General features: G+C 42.4%; 1 protein-coding gene across 2 annotated transcripts in view; it reads left to right on the forward strand.

Moving 5' to 3' along the window:
* The first annotated feature begins 284 nt into the window (after positions 1-284).
* The window catches only part of LOC117145310 (octopamine receptor beta-2R), a 43,293-nt gene continuing 20,686 nt past the window's right edge, over positions 285-22,891 (forward strand). Inside the window, exon 1 of one of the 2 annotated variants that reach the window (XM_033310903.1) lies at positions 285-412. The gene's annotated coding sequence lies outside the window, so the exon portion shown is untranslated. Of the gene's footprint in view, positions 413-1,856; positions 2,496-22,891 lie in introns of those variants that run through there. The other variant, XM_033310904.1, reaches the window with a different exon arrangement.

Below are 22,891 nucleotides of genomic sequence, written 5' to 3' on the forward strand. Positions count from 1 at the left end.
CGCGCAGCCGACGTCGCTGTTGTAGCTCTGCAGCAGCTGCGAGCAGAGGCGTTGGCGTCGGCGTCGACTGAGTGTGTATTCGCAGTCGTGTTTTTTCGGGGGCACATTCCGAGCTGGGAACGCAGCCTGTAAGTGTGTCAGTGTGTCCGTGTTTCCGTGTATCCGTGAGCTTCCGAGTATCTGAGTTCTGAGTTTCTCAGTCTTTGAGTTTACGAGCTGGCGAGCTTCGTGCGGCGCTCAGGGAAATTCGGCGGTTCATTCGTCTGTCAGCCAGCCGCAGTCGCAGTCGCCGTTCGCAGTCCGCTCGCCAATTTGGCCCGTTTGTGAAAATATTCGTAAGGCAGCCGCAGTCGCATGCTGAGAGGAAATAGGCGCGCTACAGATTCCGATTGCGATTCTTGTACTGCTACTGGTACTGTTTCCCTTTTTCTGCTTCGGATTTACCAAGAACAGAATTCGCGGGCGGGGGGTAAGAGTAGAGGAAGGAGCAGCAGCAGCTGGAATAAATGATTACAGCTGGAGATTACAAGCGCATTGATTGCTGATGGCAACGGTGCGGATGAATTTCGGTAAATGTCGCGCGCGCGTGCCATTGCGTATACGCAGCGTTGGCCGTCGCCATTCGGTGACATTGTGCGCTCGCTTCCGCTGGGCCGCCAAATGCATTTTGCAGTTAATTTAAGAATAAAGAATCTTGTGCGAAAATCAAATTAAAAAAGAAAAAAAAGTGAGCAGCCTTCGCGGAAATAATATAAATGTATATTATATATTTCGTGAAAATATTATTGCATCTGCTCTTGTCGCATCGCCCTTGTGTTTTTCCGCTTTTGGTTGCGCCGTCGTTTAAGCTTTTCGGTTTCGTTTGTGTGATTATTGGGTGCAATTAATAAAATGTTGTCGCGCAAATGTATATACACGTGTATGAAACTAATGCAAAATGCCAGCCGTCGCACGTCCGTTCAGTTTTACATGCCAAAATGGCCAAAGGAGAAATATTTTCGAAAAGAAACACGCTCAGCGAAAGGCAGTGAAATATGCACAAACCCTAATCGCAATCACCAGCGTTATTTGTTATGTGCCCAGTGCAAATGCGAAATGCGAATGCGAAATGCTGAATGCAAATGCAACAGTCGAGAGCCCAACGCTGGAGGGAGCAATAGTCATACAGAAGCTATCGCCGCCGCCACGATAGCGATAACATAAATAAGAACAGCCAAAGCGAATCACCGACGGCAGAGCCACTCATCTATAAGCCAAGTCCCACAGTCGAACACTCACACACACACTCAAGTACACACACACCCGTAATGCTAAGTACCCCGGGCATTGCAATCAAAGTAGTTGGAGGAGGGTGGAAGGGGGCTCATGTGCTGGGGGGCAGTGAAATACACATAAAACAAATATCATAAGCGGTGATCAATGGGCCATTAGCAGCGGGAAGGTTAACCCGATCTTGGGCGTTCCAATGCTTAGTTTAAATAAATAAAAACAATATAGAAATGCTTATTAAAATTCCATAATCTTAAGTCTTCTGTTTATGAAGTGCTATTTTTGTAATTTGTGATAGCGAAGCATTTAAATTCACTTTATTGGTTTGTTTCTACATTGATATTTGTAGTCTTAAAATAGTGAAGTAATGATTGCATTCGTCAAATATTAAAATTAAACAACATTAATATTAAATTCATACTAAAATTAAAATGTAGTTAACTTAGTTTTATTCCATCTTAGTACTTTCTTTCGTAATTGTAAAATGATGGTAATTACAATAGTTACTCAATAAATTGGGTGCAATGATACGGTTGTAAAAATTACAACAATTATAATTTGTAACCCAAACTACATACTTCTTGTGAACTAATTTTGACTTTTAAAGTGACATTAGGAATGCCAAAATTTGTACAGTGTATGATATTCCAAACGGAAGTGTTGATATGGTCGCAGCTCAGTCGCAGTCGCAGCTCAGTCGGTATAGAAATTGTCATCTCATAACGACTTAAGCTGCTCGGCACGCAACATGACCGGGCTGAGCAGCATAGTCAGCATTTCTGCACCTCCCAGAATCCAGCCCATCCTCCTTAGCGAACACACTATTGCCACCCACTTTTCCAGCCCGCTGCCAATGCCCCTGGGGTCACACACACACTTGAAGCCACAACAAACGCATCCACAGAATCTTTGAGGGCGACGACGATGATGATGATGATGACAATGGGCGGATGATGGCAAGTCATTTCTTTAAAGGTTGTCTCTCCATCAGACGTACTGTGTGCACCGAGTGATTTGGCTTGCCAGTGCCTTCTATTTACTTTCTATTTATTCGATTTGCATTTCCACTCTTCGGAGCCGAAAACTCGGAAGATTTCAAATGCAAATTCAGCTTCCCCAAAGCCGTTTCGAATAACTTCTGTGTGTTTTGTTTGGCTGTTGACTTGGCTTTCAGGCTCTCAACGGCTCTTTGGCTATGGAAATCGGCGACATCCATTTGGCAAATGGTGAGTAGTATCAGTCTAATTAATATTTGATATTAATTAACAAGGCATCTAGTATTTGTCTTATTTCGAGTGTATACTGTCTGCCGGCATTTATGCCATTGATTTGTTATATGCCAGACAAAACGGACCTAATGTTTGCACAATAATCTAGCAATCAGCTTATACGTAAAGCAATCTGCAGCATCCCTAAATTAAATACAGTAAGCTTTAGCTATAAGCGACAGTTCAGCTGACAGTAATTTGTGTCCGAAGCTCAGAGAGAGAGAGAGTGAGTTAAGACTTAAGCCGATTGATTTAAGCAATTTTCTGAGTCGCTCTGGCGTTATTATTATTTCAATTGAATTAATTGTGGAGTAGGTTATTAGCGGTATCGAAGGTGATATTAGATCTTTAATTATAGCACACATATAGTAATCAACTTGTTCTTGTTTTGAATGATCTGACAATTATTTAATTTGTTCTTTTTTTTATTGGAAATTGAGTGCTCTAATATACCTTTGGTTTTCCAAATAATAAGTACTAATATATACATATATATATATATGCAGTTCTAAAAAAATTTATAATTAATATAACTTAATACCCGGAGATCTTACAAAACAATCACTGTTATAGAAATCTAATCAGTGTTAAGTGCGCCTGCCGATTTCAATTAGTTTTTGCATTCGTCATATGTTTATAATCAGTAGTTCGGTTATCAGATTGCACTTTTTATAGGCGTTCATGGGAAATCAAATTTAAGAGGGCTTTCTGAAAATGATTATAACCTGCTATTAACAAAACTGCTATCACAGCGAAATTAGGCCCAAATTTGCGTTCAACTTCAATGGCCAAAAGAGGAAGTGCAAAATGGCGGGCCAAAGTACACGTCCGATGCAGGCATTAATGCAATTGTATTTTTGCTCTCGGCCCCGTTGAAAATGCAATTTAAATGAGATTACACTTTGGCGAGCAACCACGCCTAGTTTTTGCGGTAGAGGGCGGGCGGGCGTTTGTAGGTGGGCTGGCTCATTAATTATGATACTTTGAGCTTCGAGTGGCGAAGCTGGCTTGCGGCTTGTATCGGAAATACCCGTTAAATCGGCAAATAACCGCAGGCCGATCCAACAAACACACATATGTATAACCACCCCCCAACGCGCATACTTAATGATATTGAGTCGTTGGCCAGGGGGTGTGAGATGGCGGATTCAACGACAGGTGTTTAAAACTTTACCTTAAATAGCAACTCCTCGGGGGAAATGCGGAGATGTTGTGCTATGTCTTTGGCCGCCAGCGGCGAATCTGGGGCGTTGTCGGCATTTTCTTGCTCAATCAACTTCAATCAAGCAGGAATTTTCAATGTAATTTGTGGTTTCAAAAGCGCTGCCACGCTGAAGATGTTCTGGCTGTGTCAAAGGCAGCCGTTGAGTGTGTAGAAAGGCAGAAAATTATCGACAAGGCCCACAGCATTCACACGTATACACACACCTACACATTGGAGAGGGTAGGCTGCGAGCTTGGAGGGTTGGAATAACAGATACCCTCTGCTGATGGCAAAATCTTGATTATTTCGAAATGTTAGGAGTCTGAACAGTTGTATATTATGTCATATATGATTATGAGATCTACAAATACCAGGTTAATAGTTAAGGTTCATTTCTTTTCATTATAACACTATATAGAATGTGCAGTCCCAAATAGCGATGGATATTTGTTAAGCCCATATACCCTTGCATTTCCCGACTAAGAGGTATTCAAAGCCACGCACACAAAAAGCAATGAAAGTTGGCGCCGTGGAACAAATGAAGCAGTGTGAAAATCTTGTGTTGGGACCGCTCTCCTTCCGCTTGATTTGATGGCCTCTGGGCTTCTGCTTCTCGTTTTCCCAACTTCGAATTACAACGGAAAACGGCAGCAGAAAAGGCGGCTGAAACAAAGGGGGGCGCGAGGGGAAGGAAGGATATGCCCGCCGTCTGTCCGCTTGATTAGAAAAGCTGCAAGCGATAAGGAGGCGCTGAGAGAAAAGCGCAAAATAAAATAGAATTCTAATTGAATTTTATATACACAGATTCTCGTTCTCCTTTCGGCCATTTTCCCTTTTTAATTCTCACTTAGACTGTACTCAACTGCAATGTACTCAACTGCCCGCGGCCAAAGTGTCCGTTTGATGTCCTTCCCATGTCGCCGCGTCCTGATTTATTGGCCTGCAGAGGCGAAGGAGCTGCGCTTTTGGGGCTCCCACTTGTCCGGCGTTTTTAATTGCCTGTCAGTCGTCGTCGTCGTCCGGCGGCCTGCTCAGCATATCGGTCTATAGCATATCGCATAGCGGTCCAAGTATTAAAACTCCGTCGAGACAGCGGCTTAAACAGCCAACTTGTCTCAGTGTGCGTGCCAAACTTGGCTGAAAAGTGTGTGAATTTGGCAGAGACAATTGTGCGCTTGTAAAAGCAACAGCAGGAATCATTCAGCCATGAAAATGAATTGAATGGCATACAATTCGGATATTTGAACCGAAACAAATTATTTATAGGCAAATGTTTTTACCATAAGAAATTTGAGAACGAGCATTTATCTATCATTTTGTGTCACTTTTATCTGGCATAGGAATAATAACCAGCAGAATTTTTCGACAAATAGATCAATTTAGCTAGCTGAAAGCCCACAAATTCCATTATTGATTGAACAACAGATTTAAAGCTGTTTGTTTGCTCACATCAGAGTTTCAAGCCTCTGCTTGAAATTAAATAACCTTTGCGGGGGTAGTAAAAATAAATACAAATATATTTTTGCTTGTGGTGAGACCAAGACATTTTAAAGTACTTGACACGAAGGCAACCACAACAGCCGTATCCGAAACATCCCCTTCAAACCCAAAAAAAAAAGCCGAGAGGCAGGAAAGTGAAAAGAACTTGACACAGTTGTCGCTGGCACACCCACAACAACACCATCACCATCTGTCTTTTGCTTTACCGAAAAAAACTGAGTTAAATAAAAAACCAGACAAAACAAATCAAATAGTTAAAGCTCATTGAAGCGCAAACTTCGACACATGTTAATCGCAACACACGGGTCACGGCGAAACGGGAACTTTTGATCGAAACGATGATAGATGGCAAGGGCCCTGGTCGCAGCGACTAACTAACATTATCTGATGACCACATTCAGATCCAGTTACCCAGCCCCGCATCCAGCCCACCCACTTGCCACTGTGGTTTCGTCCCCGTCAAGATAACCCTTTGTTCTGTTCCTCGGCCTCGGCTTTGTGGTTTCCCCAGCGCGACGCAATTAATGGCCCACTGTGGCTACGTAGAGATCTGTCCGGATAGCATTGGTAGGGTATGGTACGGGTTGGGTTCGGATCGGATTGGGCCAGAATGGTGGGGTGGTTGCTTGAGCGGGTGGTGGTGTTGCCAATATTTCACTCATGCTGTGTGCGCCTGCACTTGAGGGCTGAATTGTCTGCTTAATTTGGGCCAGAACCCCTTCGGTTCGTCCACTTTTTTGGCCAGAGGGTGGTGGTTGGCGGCACTCAGTGGGAGATAAACGAAATACAGGGAAAATGGGAAATGGAAAATAGTTGAAAAAGTATGCAAATCAGGAGGGGACGAAAGAATAACACGACAGGCTCAACACCTGAGCATTGAGCAGTAAATGCGCTTTGTTACGCCATTCCTTTTGCCTGTCTGCCTGTCTGCCCGTCTGCCCGTCCGTCTGTCAATAAAAATACACAAAAAATACACGGGCTGCCAGCCTAAAAGGCAAGTTGAATATGCTCGGGCCGAAAAAGGATTTTGGCAATGAAAAGCAAACAAAAAGCGCACAAGCTGGAAAGTGAACTTTTTCGAATAACCAGCTTACGAACAGTTTGGCTTGGATGGCTGGGATGGGATTTGTGAACACACTGTGCGTATGCGTGATAGATTTTCAGCTCAAAAAAAAATCCGAAAAAGGAAGCTAAAAAAGTAAAGGATAACCGGCTTAGCGCACATTGGCAAGCCTCCACAAGGAAAGTCAATTAGAGCAGTCCGACTGTGTCAAAGGTCCAGCTTAAAAAAAAAGTTCATTTCATAATTTATACAGTCTGCAGATTTCAATTTAAAACTCCGCAATGGGCCAGGCCAACAGAGTGTTATGCTAATGAAAATCAAGGCAAACAAATCGCCCCGGAACTTGGCGCAGGCAAATGAATTAAAAATTAAAGCCAAAGCTGCAGCAGCACTCCTGCGAATGCAAATGAATGAAAATGAAAATGAAAATAAAAATGAAAATTTAAAAAAGCTAAAGAAGTGATGGGAAAACAAACAAGCAACTGAAGAAATCGCTCAAGTTTTAATTAGTTTGCCATGCAACCGCACTACTACGCTGCTCCTCCAAAGGGGCGGCAAGGCGGCAAGGCGGTGGGCGTGGCTATAATTTAAGTTCCCAACCGCTTGGCATGGTTACAAGGCTGCATTTCTGTCAAAGCTCAAAAGGCCAAATGGGAAGCTACAATAATCTTTCCAGCATTGAGCAAACAAGCGAACAAACTAATCAACGCGGGGTGTCGGGAATCCCAGGAAGACGGGGCACATTTGAATTTGAATTGCACTAAATTCTTAATTGACTTTGCACTGCAGCCGAGTCAGCATATGCAGCAGAAACAGTAGCAGCGGCAATAACGAAATCAAATTAATTGAATATTACGCATTCGCCATGTTTGCACTGTAATAATTTCCATTTGCAGTCGGCCGAGTGCCATATAACCACTCATCATCAAGTGCCAGTACATATACCATATTCACACTTGATTGGCCAGCTTTGAATGCACTATAAATCGAAAGTATTTGTGCAAACGCATTCGAGTTCTGCCCGTTGGTGGGGACTGCACTTTGGCTTATTTTCAATAGGCGTTGCCAAATAACATATGCGTTATTAATTCATGACCTATTTCACAGAGTGTTTCAACTGAAAATATGAAATTGTAAACATTTTGAAGGGCACTCTATACACCTTTTAAATGGATCTCATCGAATCATTCATGCACAGAAAATGATTGTGCTCCAAAATATGCAAATGATGTTCTAAATACGCTGAATTGCCAAAATATAAAATGCGTAGATCAAAACAAATAAATAATTATATGCTATGTTTTTGGTTTTCCATTTAAGGTGCTTACACAATTTCCTTGTTATATAAATTCACTTTTCTGCTGAACAGATTTCATAATTGAAACATTTTAAAGTCTTCTTGGTTGACTCGTAATTGAGCTATTAGTCAATCAACGTCGGTGTTTTGTCACACCCTCACTTGTAATCCAAACATTCACTCAACGTTTAGCATTTAATTTAACCAGTTTCTCGGAACTTTTCTGGCTTCATTCATTCATTCATTCATTCATACCCTTTGCGTATAGGCTAATCTTCTTTATTTGCTTCCATTAAGCTGCTATAGAAGCCAGTACAGAATGCCTGTACAGAAATCAATTTCAGTGTTTATTAACTCTGTCCATGCCAAATGTCTCGTACATTAGACAAGGGGGCAAAAATAGCAAACAGATACTGCTGGACTCAGGTCCATATACGATATACAAACAATATTTTAATATGCCTGGCCAGCGGCGGACACAGATGAGCTTTATGGCCAATTATCTATTCTATGGGCCCCCATTAGTGGTTGAATCCAAATTTCAATTGCGAGGTAGAAGAGAGCGGTGCGGAATCATGGGGGCGCTGCTTTGTTTGTTTACTGGGTGTGAAGTGTTTCGATTTGCTTGCCAGATTATAATAAAATTGGGCTCTCCACTTTGTAATGCCAAGATTATTCGACGGCACGACGACAGCTTAGTGGTGTTTATGGCGTGTGCCACCGCTCCCCTGGCTAGTTATCGTTTGTAATTGCCATTGCACTTGTTGTTCAGAGGGGCTCCTTATGGTTTCATGACCAGCGCTTTACGACTACAACATATTACGTTTAATTGACAGATGCCGTAGTCCAGCGATTTATGGGACACAAAAGTGAAAACGAAGTACCCCGCGGGGCATGTAGAACGAACAAATACTGTGTGACGCTGCATAATAAACATAAAATTAATTATTAATTTGTGTACGTATGTGCGTATTTTTTGCTAGTATCTGCGAACCGCAAAAAACTGTTTTCAACCGGCCTCATAAATATTAATGCAGCACATTTACCTTATCCGCACGTATCGGATTCGATATACTCTGGGAACAAAGATATGCTAATTGAGGGAATTCTATTGTGGCAAACCTTTATGGGCCTGATATCGGATAGGCACTCGGTTCTGAGCTCAATTGATGATATCACAGTCGCGGAAACGCGGAAACGGTCACTATCGAATGGTAAAGCTGCAAGTGCACTGCGTTTACACAGGTCGTATACGTAATATTGATTGATATATCCCAGCCTCTTTGTAGGACTTGCCTACGGCTGTTCTGAATGCGATGGCAATTAAGACGTGATGGAATTTTCATTTTCATCAATTAATTTTATTTCATTTTATTTACTGGCGCACTGGGCCACATGAGTCAGTTTGCACATTTCAATAAAAACACATTTTTTATCCCATGCGCGGCGTGGTGGCTGTCAAAAAGTTGGCTATTAAAATTAAACTCGTTCACTTTTAATTAGCAATAAAGTAACTAAAAAAAAGAAAAAAAGTGACAGTGCTTCACGGAAATTGCAAGTGTGCTAGTGTGCGAGTTATGGCCTTTTATTGAATTGAATTAGCTTCAATCGCCAGAGAAGGCGTCCATCACAGTTGATTTGCTTTTATGATCCGAGAAGCACTAATCCGGACACTTGAATGGGTGGTGGTCAGTGTCAGTGGCACTACTCCAGTAGTGCTACTCATTCACAAATTCCCCAACATCACTGACCGCGGCTTTAACTTCGGATGGCTGCAAGTATCTACTTCCCTATTAATAAGTGCATTTTTAGTGGTTAAGACTGCGGCTACGTGAGCGACACAAAATGCGAGCGCCTCATGATCACGTACTGCAAATTGAAATTCATATCATAGCTGCCTCTGTTATTTGCCTCCGTCTTATGGTCTATAGGGTCTATATGTCTATATACTAATGTCTAAATGTCTGGGTGTACTTATATTGCCGCAATGCACGAGTGTGTACTTAGATATTTCTTTTGTGCTCGCTTCACAAACAATTATGCATTAAGTCGGTGGCGTTCCGGCATGTAAAGTGTGAATGGGTACCGCTGGTTCAGGCAAACATCAGAAACTTACAACACACCGGAAAAAAATTGGATCAAACACAAAACAGATATGTCAAGAGAGTCTCAACTAGATATATCTGCTGCGTATCTTTATGATGCCTTATAAAAGTAATCTTTTTATAAAAGTATCTTTATGATGCCTTATAAAAGTAATCTCTGAAACGATACTATTCAAATCTGGTATTCTGGGCAGCTTGAAGAAAGCAGAAGCATTTAACTTAATCTATTGTCTAAGACTTTAGGCATTGAAGAAATACATATTTTAACATAATATAAGGAATATTAAAAATTGTTAGTGGCTACGCGTCAAATGTAAATGATAACATGGCTGTAGATTTTAAATTTGGTGCAATATAGGCACTTATTTTTAGTAGTTCTATTTTATACTAAGCAAATAACATATTCTTCTTGTATACTGTGCTTCTGTTCAAAAGATATTTCTTTGAACGCTTAAATTTGATTTTTAATGTCATCTATATTATTTGAAATTTGTGTTTCGGAGAACATCTTCGAACATTGCCCCATTTAACGAGTTTTGTTTGCTGTGCAGCATTTCGTAATGCACTTGAACATCCAGGTGGTTTTCCAGCCGTTCTCGGTTCCACTCTTGGCACTCGAATGAGTGAGTCAACAAGGCCATGCCCTGCCATCCATCGGCGGATTTTCAATGATTTATTTTCATTCAATTTGAGAACGGCAGGGCAGACCCAATCTCTGGTCGTTTTATAAATACTTATACACATGCTTATATATACACAATTCGGTGTTTTTATTTTTATATCGTTTAATTGTTGCTGGCCGCGCTGCTGCCGCTCTTGTTAAATGCTTTTATATCGAATCGTTCAAGTTCACGGCCCACGAGACGAGAAATGTGTATAAAAAGCAGCATCAGCTTCAGTTTCCCCACTGCAGTAGTGCTCTTTGCCTTTTGCCACGGCTATTTTGTATTGCCCATTTGGCTGTTGTTGCTTTTCAATTAACAAAATTGTATTTTTATTTTTGGTCCCACATCGCCGCCAGCTGACGAAAACTAATTCAGCTTTGGCCTAATGAAATGACACGCTGCTAACTAACAATTGACAATTGGGGGCCCAAAACGATGCCCAATCGATGCGATGTCCATCGAAATTCCACTCAGGGCAAATGAAATGGGTTCTGTGCCTCTGACATTGATGACGGATGGCCCAGAAATGACTGGGAGCTGTGCATTTGACTGGCGATTGTTCATCGTCCAACCGCTCATGTAAATTTAATGCGAATCCACCGGCTGACTGGGTCACTTGCAATGAGGTTGGGGCTCAATTCAACGCCCACGTGCCAATTCAAAAGTGCTGCTCACCGGCGAAAGCCAGAGAGATGGCCAGCAATTGGTGGGAGTGTGGATGCAATCAGGGTCCGTCTGGCCCCATCAGTCGAGCAATCAATTAAGCCGCTGCAAACAAGTCAACCCCGGCAACAAACATTCACGGCTGCCAGGGCAGAAGCCCCCAAGTCCCCAGATTCTCATGTTCCCTTGTTTCCAGTTAGTTCCCCCTATATGGGGGTGCTCCATGTGTGGATGCAGCGCATCACCTATCCTCCATCCAGATGTCGTCACACCGGCATGCGAATGTGAACCTTTTGCCGGGCAGCCGTTTTTATGTCTCCGGTTCTAATTAGACTTAGTCGCAGGTACTATGGCATTGAGCGTTGATTTATCTCAAATGCGTTTAGCTTTTTGCTTGGATTCCCACAGACAATCGACGGTTGTAAATCATGGGTTTTGCTTCTTTACTATTACTATTTCCAAACTGCAGTTCTCAGTTTCTAAATATTGAGCTTAATTACACTGAAATGCAGATCATATCTACCAAGGAAATGCTTATGTTTAAAGTAAGAATTCTCTTTAAATCGAATTCCTTTAAATACCAAGTGAGTTTTCAAACAAAACAAATCGTTGCCGTTATAAGACTTCACACAATTTAACAACAAAAGGCTGTATTTTATTGAGCATCAAGATTTGCTAATTTAAGACCTGTCGCCTGTTGATTTATGAACAATAGCGCGCCAAATCGTTTGTGCTCCCCACTTCCAGATTGAAATCTGCCTTGTGCTCCATTCATTTTCCGATCCCCGATATGGGTAATTTTCTGCCAGTGCATAGCGGCGGCATTATATCAACAAAACTGACCATAATAGTTCTACCAATTGTTTCTGGGCCAGCCAGCGTTGCTGAGAAATCATCTGTGCACTGCAATGCAATTAGCATGCAAATCACGTACCGCTCTCGGCTCGCAATGAAATTCGTATTAATAATTTTTATGCCAGAGCTGTTGGTTATTGCAGTTTCCAGCTTTCGATGGTGCTGTTGCCATTAACCAGAAGCTGATGCTGCAAAAAGCCACTATCATTCATTAGACGGAGTGCAAGCGTTTGCAATGACTCGACTGGTTTCATAACCGAATGGTTACACAAACTGTATGCGGCTAATTACCGCAAAATGTTAGCCCTCTGTGAGGTAAAAAAAAAACGTCATTGGTTAAAGCAAAGGTGCTAATACACAACTCGTTTTAAAGAAATACAGATGGGAGAACCCAGAAGACATTATCACGAAAGATACAGTTTTTAATTATAATAATAAAGGTCTTAATATCTCTGAAATATTTAATACAAGGTATTAGTTATAAGTTTCATTTTAAATTTATAAATGCTTTAAAAGTAAATATAAAGCGAGGAATGCTTTCTTATAAGTAACCGTTGCCTCTGAGAAAGGGGCTTAATTGTTAAAAGGATTTGTCTGCGGGTGGCGAACTGCTTAACAGAAAATCCCCTTCGCTTTACGGGTGTTTAACGAAAGGTTTACACAAATTCACTGTGGCTAACGAGCTAGGGCTGCTCTTATCAACCCCTTGCCCGCCGTCACGGGTAACTCATTAAGATGCGACCCCCTTTAAAGCTGCAAAGTTCGGAAGATGAATGCGAGCGTAAATTTTGAAATTTGTCTAGGAAAAGTAACAACTAATAAATGCTTGGCTCTTCTGCCAGCTGACGACTTGTGGGTGTCGTGGTGCCGCATCATCGCATCACCCATCAACCCATAACCGCCCACCCGAAACGACCTTCACAAACGCCCCACAAAACCCACAAGCAGCTGTGAGTGTGCGTTTGTGTGTGTCTCGGTAATCAAATTAAAGTTTCGTGTGACCGCATCCGACCCTCGTTGATGCTGCAATTAGTTTGATGGGCAAAGATTGCAGGAGCCATTGGCAAGTGGAAAATTGAAATTGAATTATGCCATGCTCGTGCTGAAACCGATGTGCAAAATGAGTTAAACGAATGGCAAACGGTCGGAGCCAAGCCAGAATTAATTAGTTGCATTCCATTCATAATGGAAAGTTATTCGAATTCCATGGGCGATGATTGAATCAAGTGCCATTAGCACACCTCCGATCGATGACAATCATGCTCAATTTTTGATTTCGCCCCTTGCCCCAGTTGAAGCTGCAAATTTGCTAATTGTTGCAAACAAGTCAAACCGCAGAGGTAAACAAAAATGTTGCAAAAACTGCAATGCCTCCGGAATACGTCCGAAATGCAAACTGGCCGAGAGCAAGGGCATGCTGCAGTTTATGTTGGCTAGCTGAATGTCAACAAGGTCTATTAGAGGAAATAACCAAAGCAAATACGACCGAGGTTCAAAGGAGCTGCGTGGCTTGTGTTTGGTGTCAAGGTTCACATTCTGCGCAAACAGACGAGTCAAAAGATCCACAACCACACCTGGTGTTCTCTAATCAGTGCAACACATGCTACATGTGTAAGCCGAAAGATCAATAAATAAATCATACACCCCAACGAGCCAAAAGTTATATTTAAAGATAGCCAAAATTAAAAACCGCTCATAATTTATGGCAGTGCCGCGGGTGAGGCGCGAATGTATGCGAATGTGAACTAAATTTTGCAATTACAAATTGAAAATATTTTCTATGTCAACAGATAACCACATGTGGCGCCTGCATAAATCGAAAATGGTTAATTTAAACTTGCCACTGCAGTTTTAAAATGTGGCAGCTGAGGAAAAAGCAACTGTATATGCACAAGTTTATTTTTTATTATGATTTATTTCATTCAACTCTAAAAAATGCACACCATCAATATGGACAGTTTTCATATGAATTCAATGTATTTAAATTGTTTAATATTTAAATGAAGCTTTATTAATAATTATTAAGCCCACGAGAATTAGCTTAATAGCTGATGCACATTTCCGCATGGATAATTCATCCATTTCCACCCACGGCAGACCAGCTTATATACTCGATCGCTTTATATTTGGCTGCCATTTAATTAGTGCCAGCATTTTTTGGACGGATGCATTTTGGCAGAAGATTTTCACATGTCCCTCGATCGCATCAACTACTCTTTGACATTTTTGTCGGTTGGCTGCCCGTCGGGCGCAACTGCGTGCGAAAATTGTGTCGCGCTGTCAGCATTCATCAGTTTGATATATTGTTTGTTGCTGTTTCGACTTTTCTGCGGATGCACGGAAAAATATTATTTTTCAATTGCATATAGTAGACTGGCTTGGCTACTTCGTCATATAGTTATTAGATCATATTCGAGTCTTTGGCACTGAAGAAATATGAAATATGTATTGAAAAATAGCCAATACAGAAATCTGTGCATTTCATTTCCTATTTATAGTTTTTTGCTTATTTTATATTTATGTGGAAAACTTGAATAAAATATTCTAATATAATATTATATACATCATCTACAAACAATCTTTTGAATACCAATAAAACAATTATTCTAAATTACCCAAAGTTTCTGGTGTAGATTTTCTATTGCTCCACCGCCCGTGGGTGTTTTGTTTATTTTTTTGTTTATTTGCCATAATTCTCGACATTCTAGCAGATCTGGCAAATACTATATACACATATATACAAGTCGAGCCAAGTTGGCAGCGTTATAATCACCTGCCGCTGCCGCACTTACGCCAAAAAGAAAAGCCGAGCGACGAGTGTCGAGTTTATTCGAGATGAGATGAGTTGAGTTGAGTTGCGGTGGGCTGGAGTGGGTTGTGTGCCAAATCCGAAGCGGAAAAGTCAGGAAGACAAAGCTGCAAGGAGACTGCTCTTTTATGTGCATTATCCCTGGCTGTCTCGTCGCGTGTTTATATTTATTTTTATCCCCGGCACCATCGCACACCGCGAAAGTGAGTGCGAGTTTGTTGGGTGGGGAGGCGGTCCTTGCTGGGCCGTTAACTTACTAAATTTCGCGTGGCAAGAGTGAGCTGCCACCGAAATGAGCGAGGCAGCAAAACCAGCCAACCAACTTACCCACCTAGCCACCCCATCATTTGAAGGGCTTTTTATTTCAACTTGAACTGAAAGCCGCGGCATGCTCTCATCTGGAAATACTTTGCTTTGCCACCACTTTCGGCCTGCTGCCAAACCTGTCCACAAAAATGTGGAAGATGTATATATATATGTTTGTATATAAATGTAATATTTGCATGCAAATGACACTCTCGACAGGCGTCTTCCTGATTTGATTGCAGTGCCCGCGGGCCGTAAAGTGAAGCTGACCGAAAAGATATGACAGTGGCGACAAAGGCGCGCAATTAAGCTGAAAGCCTGGCTAAGGACCACAGTTTGAGACCACAGCGCTTGGCCCATAAAGTCGCCATTCCGAGCTCCGAACAAATTGATTTCGTTTGAAATCTGTTCAAAACTTACATTGCTTTCTTCAGTTATGCGCTATGCTCTTTGGGTTGGAGGCCAAACGGCAGTAATTTAATTTACGGCAATTCCTATGCCTTGGAGGTCCTTTGCTTTTGGCAAGCGACTTAAGAGGCATTTTCATGAAAGTAATTTAATGCCGAGTCAGGAAAAATCCTTTAAATTCAACTGAGGCCAGCCGCAAGCATTCGCATTCGCCAGCAATCTCAGGTGGCAACGGCATTCTAAAGGCCCGCCCTGAATGGCCGACTCGCAATTCAATGTAAGTAGAACGCTTTTCACTGCAAGCCGAAAGCACCAACTGCAGGCCATCTCTGTCTGGCCCGTGGGTGGGTGTGCTTTGGTCGTCGCCCCTTGTTGTGCATAAATTGCAGGACTAACTGCAAAACTGTAAAATATGAACGCACATGAATGTATCTCGTCGCATCTAGCAGCATCTCGCAGTTCGGTGTGTATCTCGTCGGCCAGGTGTTGCTGAATACAGAGTGTAGCCACCATGGCCAACACTCACCCCACCCCACCCCATCCTCATCCTTTTTCGCAGGACCTTTTTGTGTGCGACACGCCACGCCCGTGCTCTCGACAGCGTTTTATGCGCTGCACTGCGCCCAGCTGCCTCACCTGCCACGCCTGACTCGCCTCGCCGCCCTTTTTTCACTGCACTCATCAAAATTGCATTGCCCAAAAAGGATTTTGTTGGGCGCCACAAAAACCAGAAGAGGCTATGCATATTTAACTCACGACCTAATCAATAATATTGCATATAAGGCTAACATGGTTGCATTATCTATCAAAGAGCAACTACAATTGTCCGTAAGCTTAACTGCCTCAGAAAAATAAATGTTTAGCATCTATCTATACTATGACCATATTTTCAAGAAATATAAATCACGCTTTCTGCTTGGGGAATAATAATGTTCATTCCAATGATCGATTTTCCATTGTCAGTTATAATAGTACGTGATTTCCCACAAGAATTTTATATTATAAGAGGATTATGCATCCTTCAATATTTGAGTGAAATCGTGTCTGGAAAAGAGTAGAGCTCTGTGAAGTGAGTTTACCTTGCTGTACACCATTAAATTTAAGTCTTGGGAAATACATTTTTGAAATATATACTTATCTCAAGTTCAGCACCTCAATTTCTTTCAGTGCACGCAGTCAGCCCATCAGAAAGCAGGCAACTCTGCCGAGGGCCCAGATTCATAACTATGCGTGTGATGATACTAGGCTCACGATGTAGCAGCTTTATGGCTGCATTGTCGGCGTTGTAGCATTGGGCTCTGAGTCTCGTTAGGGTCTAATTAAAATTAAAATTAAAATTTGTTGCTTTAATGAATAAGTTTTGTGAGCAGGCCTCGGTTTCGGTCGTTAAATTAGTGAGGCCTTTGCGGTGTCTGCACAGGAAGTGCAACTAATGGTCAGGTGGTGGTGCTCGGCGGTTCTCCGTGGTTTTGGGTGCTCTGGGTGGTGCTGGATGCTGCTGGAGAAACAATGTCACGTTGTCGCTGCGTGAGATCAACACCCGGGAATTGGGAACCGGGAATTGGGGAGTTGAGCGGTGATTGCCTGGCGCCAGCGATTCGTGTCACGTAGGGAAGGATCCAATATTCAAATCTCTGCTTATATCCATTCAAATGTAGTTGCTTGCTTTAAAGTCGGACGCCGTGGAGTGTGGCAGCTTTAATGTTTCCCTTTGTGTCACGTTCGGATGCAACAAATACTGGTGCAGATAATCTGGCATGGCATTAAATCACCGTTACCGTTACCATTACGTGCATTCCAAGTCGCTTGGCTTTTACCTTTTTGGTCTTTTGCATACTTTTCGGAGCTGCGGGCGACTTGCCCTGTCTACGTGTCAAAATGTGGCAATATTTTCTATTTGCCCCCCCGTCACCTGGTCTGGAAATTAAATTAAGATTCGCCTGTTTGCTTGTTGGCAAAGCGTCAGCATGTCGTCGAGTCCTCTTCCTTTTGGCCAAATACGAGCGCAAGGATAACGGTGTACGGCAAGGGTTTCCGTTTCCTCAATAAATTCAGCTCGACAAAACGGGCCCAAAATGTCGAGCAGTCGAGCAGTCGAGCTGGGGAACCGACAGGCGACAGCCATAACGGTGACAGCGATAAATTAAATGGTAATTTGAATTCACCGTTAAGTGACACGAACAGGCAACACACAAACACATACACTCACACACATATAGACAGAATGTCCTGCAGACGGATGATGGAACAATAAAAAGTAACAAACAAACTGCCAGAGCCAATGAAACATATAAAACCGAAACTGAAACGGAAACTTGGGCCCAAACCAAATCGAAAGTAAAACTTTATGCACGAAAATTGCTGTTAACGTGACAATAAGCGAAGAAGAAATAGAAGCGACAAAAGATACAATAGATAAAGATGTATAAAGATACAAACACATTGGCCATAAAAACAATCAAAAAGGGCCAGACAGGCGAAATTAAAGTTGGGTGACTTTAAATTTCATTGTTAATGCCGGCCGACTTCCGTTTCTCGGCCCCCCAGGAGGCCGAAAACCGAAAAAGTTTTGTATTTCCATGGCGAGACCAGCAATTTATTGCCAAAGTTGTGGGCCCACGAACATGTGGAATGGTTTCTTAGGGTCTGAGGCCTTTTTGCAAATGCTAAATGTCTTGTTAGCGTTACACTGACCGCATTCCAATGGCCCAAAAGGCCCTGCATATTTGTCAACTGGGTTCTGGCTTTGATAAACCGGAAGTGATACCACCACCACCCATCCAACCATCCACCCACCTCACACATATTAACGAACCAAGTCAAGGATGCGAGGGGGTTAGTATAAAAAGCCTTTAGCGATCGGATCATAAAACCTGCAGAAGTGCCCCCGATTTCCTTGGCAGCCGAAGGAGAAACTTTTCAGGCCCATGTAATAAATGCGAAATGCGAAAAGCGAAGGTTCGCCAACAAGCCCAACCCGTTCAATGAGCATAAGCTGAAGTTTTGGCCATGTTTCTGAGTTTGGGCCGCTCTCTGTGATTTCAGTTTGCCTGTTGTCGAGATTGTTTTTTGTTCGCTGCCACTCTTTTTTTTTCATTTTTTCACTTTTCCTTGCGCTGTAACTTTCCTTGATCCACTTTTCTGCCTTTTGCCAGGCTCGACAGTCGACGTTCCAACTCAGCAGTCAAATGGGCCGTCGACGGGTTGAGTCGGCCTATATACACAAATATATATATTTATATCTATACGTACAAATTCTATATAGCAGGGTATGCACACGGCCAACACAGTTGGAGGGGAATGATCGCTGCTGCAAAAGGCAAAGTGCGGCACATACAGTGGGTCCCGAAAGTGAGTAAAATCCGAGGAATGCGACCTTTTGATTTATGTAATTGTGTGCAGATCTGATATTCATACCAGCCGCAATGCAATGGAAAATTGGCAAAAGGTGTCTGATCGACACACATTCAAATGCGAGGGAAACGGGGTAAGCGGCCTAACAGCCAAATTTGAGATTCAATGTCAGTGTGAAAGGTTGGAATCCTTCTAAAGCTTTAATATTATGCAAACTGAATTTGGCCAGCGTTGCGAAGGGAGCTCACAATCGTGAACAGAGCCGTTGCATATTTGATTGTTGGCTTAAACAATGGGAGCTTTTTGGGATTTCGTGGGCCAGCAAATGGAATTAGTCGAATGGGGATCTCGCATCTCCCTGGGCTGCCATCAGTCAGGCGAGCAAAAACAAATAGCAAGAAATGGGAGGCCACAAAAGCGAACCGGTTGAGATTGAGCCATCTGGAGATAGGAGCGTGTCGGACTGTCAGGACGACCTCCTTCAGTCTCTGCATTTCTGAGCGAGGCATTCAACTTTTCGTCAAGTGGTGCCGGCTACACCTTCGGTTCGAGAACAGGTCCTGGCAACTGGAATAGGAATCGACGGAGAAGGCGTAGGACCCGTGTAACGCATGATATATGGTAATGGCTTCGTGTGTGAGTGCGTATCCTTCGCTCTGAGCACATATATGGGGTCCTGGCACTCATACATATGCACGAGCAAGGAAGAAGCAAAAGGAGAAGGTGCTGCCGACACTTCAAGTGGCATATTTAGCTCCCACACACAGACACGCAATAAAAGTCCTGGCATAAATAGGCAGCACCACAAAGCATTCTGCAGAAATACAGAGAAAATTGAATACTTAGAGAACTTTAATAGTTTAAGGTATTTGCAAAATAGGGATAATTGAAAGCTTTGTGAGCTAAAGTTGTTACTCTAGTATTTGGGATAAGATTTAAACGGATTAAAGATTTTAAAGATTTATTAGAAAACAAAAATTCCTAAATATTACGTTAAATAAAAAGGATGTACATTATCAGCTTTACCTCGTTTTTTATCTTTACTTCATTTGGAAATGGAATTGCATAAAACAAGCAAATATGCTATTTTTTCAACAACAAAAAATAGTTTATTTTTCTTGTTTACTCAGATAAAGTTTTTGCAACTTCAAAGCGATAGAATGAACAAAGAATTAACTGGTATTTACTTAATGCATACATATTTGCACATAATAAGGTGCTGAGTTTATTGAAGATGTATTTTTATTATTATTATTATTGCACATTCAGCGGAAGGGACTTATATTTACTTACTATATGCCAAAAACCATTTGGTTGCGCCCACAAAAAGCTAAAGGCTGTCATGGCCACAATTTTTTGTGATTTTAATATTTTTCTTTGGCAATTTCGTTATTAATAAAGAATTTTAAAATGTTTTTCTGTCCCTTCCACTAGCTGAGTTACGGTTATCAGACTGCACTCCAGCGACCTCTCTTGTTGTCAATAAAGTAAATAAATAAAAAGCAATCATATAAAATGAACACTAATATTATTCCACTTTTTTCTCCTTGTGCACTTGCACGTGAGCTTACTGTAGGCCAGAAAGCAGCATTGTTATTTCCTCACCAGTTGACCGGGCCCAGAGCTACTGGCCATTCATCTGGTGCAAAAATACCTTGGAGACAACTTGCTGCGTTGGCCATCAAGTGTCCAACGCTTCGAGTGCCATTACTTATGTATGAGGGGGCAGCAAAGGTAATAGTTGGATAAATTAAATACGACTATTTGCAAATCGCTGACAAGTTGTTCGTGTGGGTGGCGTAATGAATGCACATATTTAATTGCGAATTAAATAACATTAATTACAGGCAGCTAACGAGCAGGCCAGACAGTGTGGCTAAGCCCGGCCAGACAGCTAAATAGTTTTCATAATTAAGGCGGCGTTCATCGCAATGCTCCCAGTGGGGCACAACCACATCGATATGGTTTCGCACACCCACCGCACACACATCCCGTACACAGAATCCTCATACCCATTTCTTGGCCCTCCTCGTGGGTGCGTTCCTGCATGTTCGAGTGTTGTCTTGCGGCTGCACCACCACCATCACCACCATCCCCACTCACCAGGTGTCGACTGTCGTCTGGGCTACAACCTTCCAACCAGGTAACGGCCAACAGCTATCACCTGCCATAGACCATCGAGCGTGTACCGGGCTTCCAGCCACTAGGAGCCGCCCTGGGCCATGAGGTTTATCGATTATAAGACGCCTAATGCGTCCAAAGTGCGCAATTAATGTGCCAGTTTGCCAGCCAGCACTTGAGCTTAAACTCATCTTCATCACCATTCCCCACATGCCCACAAGCGGGATTTGATCAAGGAATCTGCTTATTGCTTCAGGCTGGCGGATGAAATTCAGATTAAATGTTTTCAATAAGTACATAAATCGATCAAAATTAAATAAATGACTATATATATTCAAGCACCTGAGGAATATGCCACCAGTTAATCCTTAGTCATTTATACCGATATGAGTTAAGAGAAGTCCTTTTCAACTTTAGTACTATGCATTTGTTAAACTTACCCACACTTAAGGGAAATATCTTTTTAAAGCTTTCTGCTGTCTTGCGTGCTATGCGATTTTTTTAAGACTTACTTGCGGATTAGATAATCTGTACTTAAAGCCACAGAAAAGTCTTCAATGTAGCTTACTGGGAAATCCATTTTACGACTCTGCCGCTGACCTCGTGCACTTGCAGCACATTTCTCTGGGCCCTTGTCATGTCGCAACGAAGATGGAAAGCCACCGCCGCCATAGTCTCTTCCACGGTTGTTGGATAAAATCGCTAAACCAAAACGGGCGGAAAAGTCCAACAACGACGCGGAAAATCTCTCGCCCGCTGAATTCCGATGGGCGGAATGTGGACCAGTGTACCAGTGGACCAGTTGGGCGGTTGGACAAGTGTGTCGGGCATCCGATGAAGTAGTCGCATAAACATTTATGATCTGCTCCGGCTTTCAGCTGGCGACCACTTTCACTTTATTAGCACACACATTTGTGTTGGCCATAAACCGGCTGCTCAGGCATGTTAACAAACATAAAGGGCACCGCATCGCCACTCGCTCACTAGTAATTCGATGCCTTCATTATGCCCAGGCATTCGGCATTCTGATGGCCGGGACAACAATCATATTGAATTTGAGGCCTTTGGTTGAAATTTGTGGATAAACATGGAGCTGGAATTCTGGGACTGGCGATGCCACAGACTTCCGAGAATCGTCGCATCTTAGGAAAAATCGTCTGCAGTTGACGGGGTAAGCTGGTTGGTAATTTTGGAAAATATTCCTGGAAAATTATTTTTAATTTTTCTGTATATATATTAGCAGAGTTTGGTTGAATCAGCATTAGATAATGCTCTTTAAATCTTGCAAAATTTGGTGCCTAATTGAGCTGAATTCTTAGTTTGAAGAAACATTTTTATGTTTAATTTTTAAACATTTAGATCTCTTTAGTTTTGGTAATTCGCCTATGGCTCCTTTAGTCTCAGGTGCAGATGCTCCCCAGTGAAATCCTTGGTAAGCATTTTCCATCATCCCCGGGCGGGATGAGATGGAGGTGAGCTCCCTCGCTTTCCGCTCCCGATCAACTTATCTGCAATGTCCTCATAAAAAAGCCGGCACATAGGCCTTGCCAAGTGGACTGCAGGACAGATGAAAAGGCAGCCAAATTGAATAAACACATAACGAGCCCGGTGCACAACGAACGAAGCGGTAATAAAACTTTTAGCCAAAGAGCAAACAGAGACCAGGAGCAGAGCAGTCGACCCGCTAACCTCAGTTCGTTATTCAGTCCCATACATGGTATGGTATACTCGCACATACATATATGCCATATTGGGATGTGGATAAGGATAAGTATGTGGGTTGGCTGCTGCTCCTGTTATCCTGAGTGGATGTATTCTTGTCCTATTTCGCTGTGTGCGCAATAAACATTTTTTCTGTTTTTTTGCAATTTTTTTCTTCTTATTTTTCGGCAAACAACAAGGTAAATTGCGCTCTTAAGTATGCTACAGTTTTTCCGCTCCCCACAAAGTCGTGTGCGTGGCTTATCCATTGTTAGCCGTGCGTTTCCGTTGTTTTTGGAACTG

Source organism: Drosophila mauritiana, chromosome 3R, assembly GCF_004382145.1.
Source record: "Drosophila mauritiana strain mau12 chromosome 3R, ASM438214v1, whole genome shotgun sequence".
In the NCBI taxonomy this organism is placed as follows: Eukaryota; Metazoa; Arthropoda; class Insecta; order Diptera; family Drosophilidae; genus Drosophila; species Drosophila mauritiana.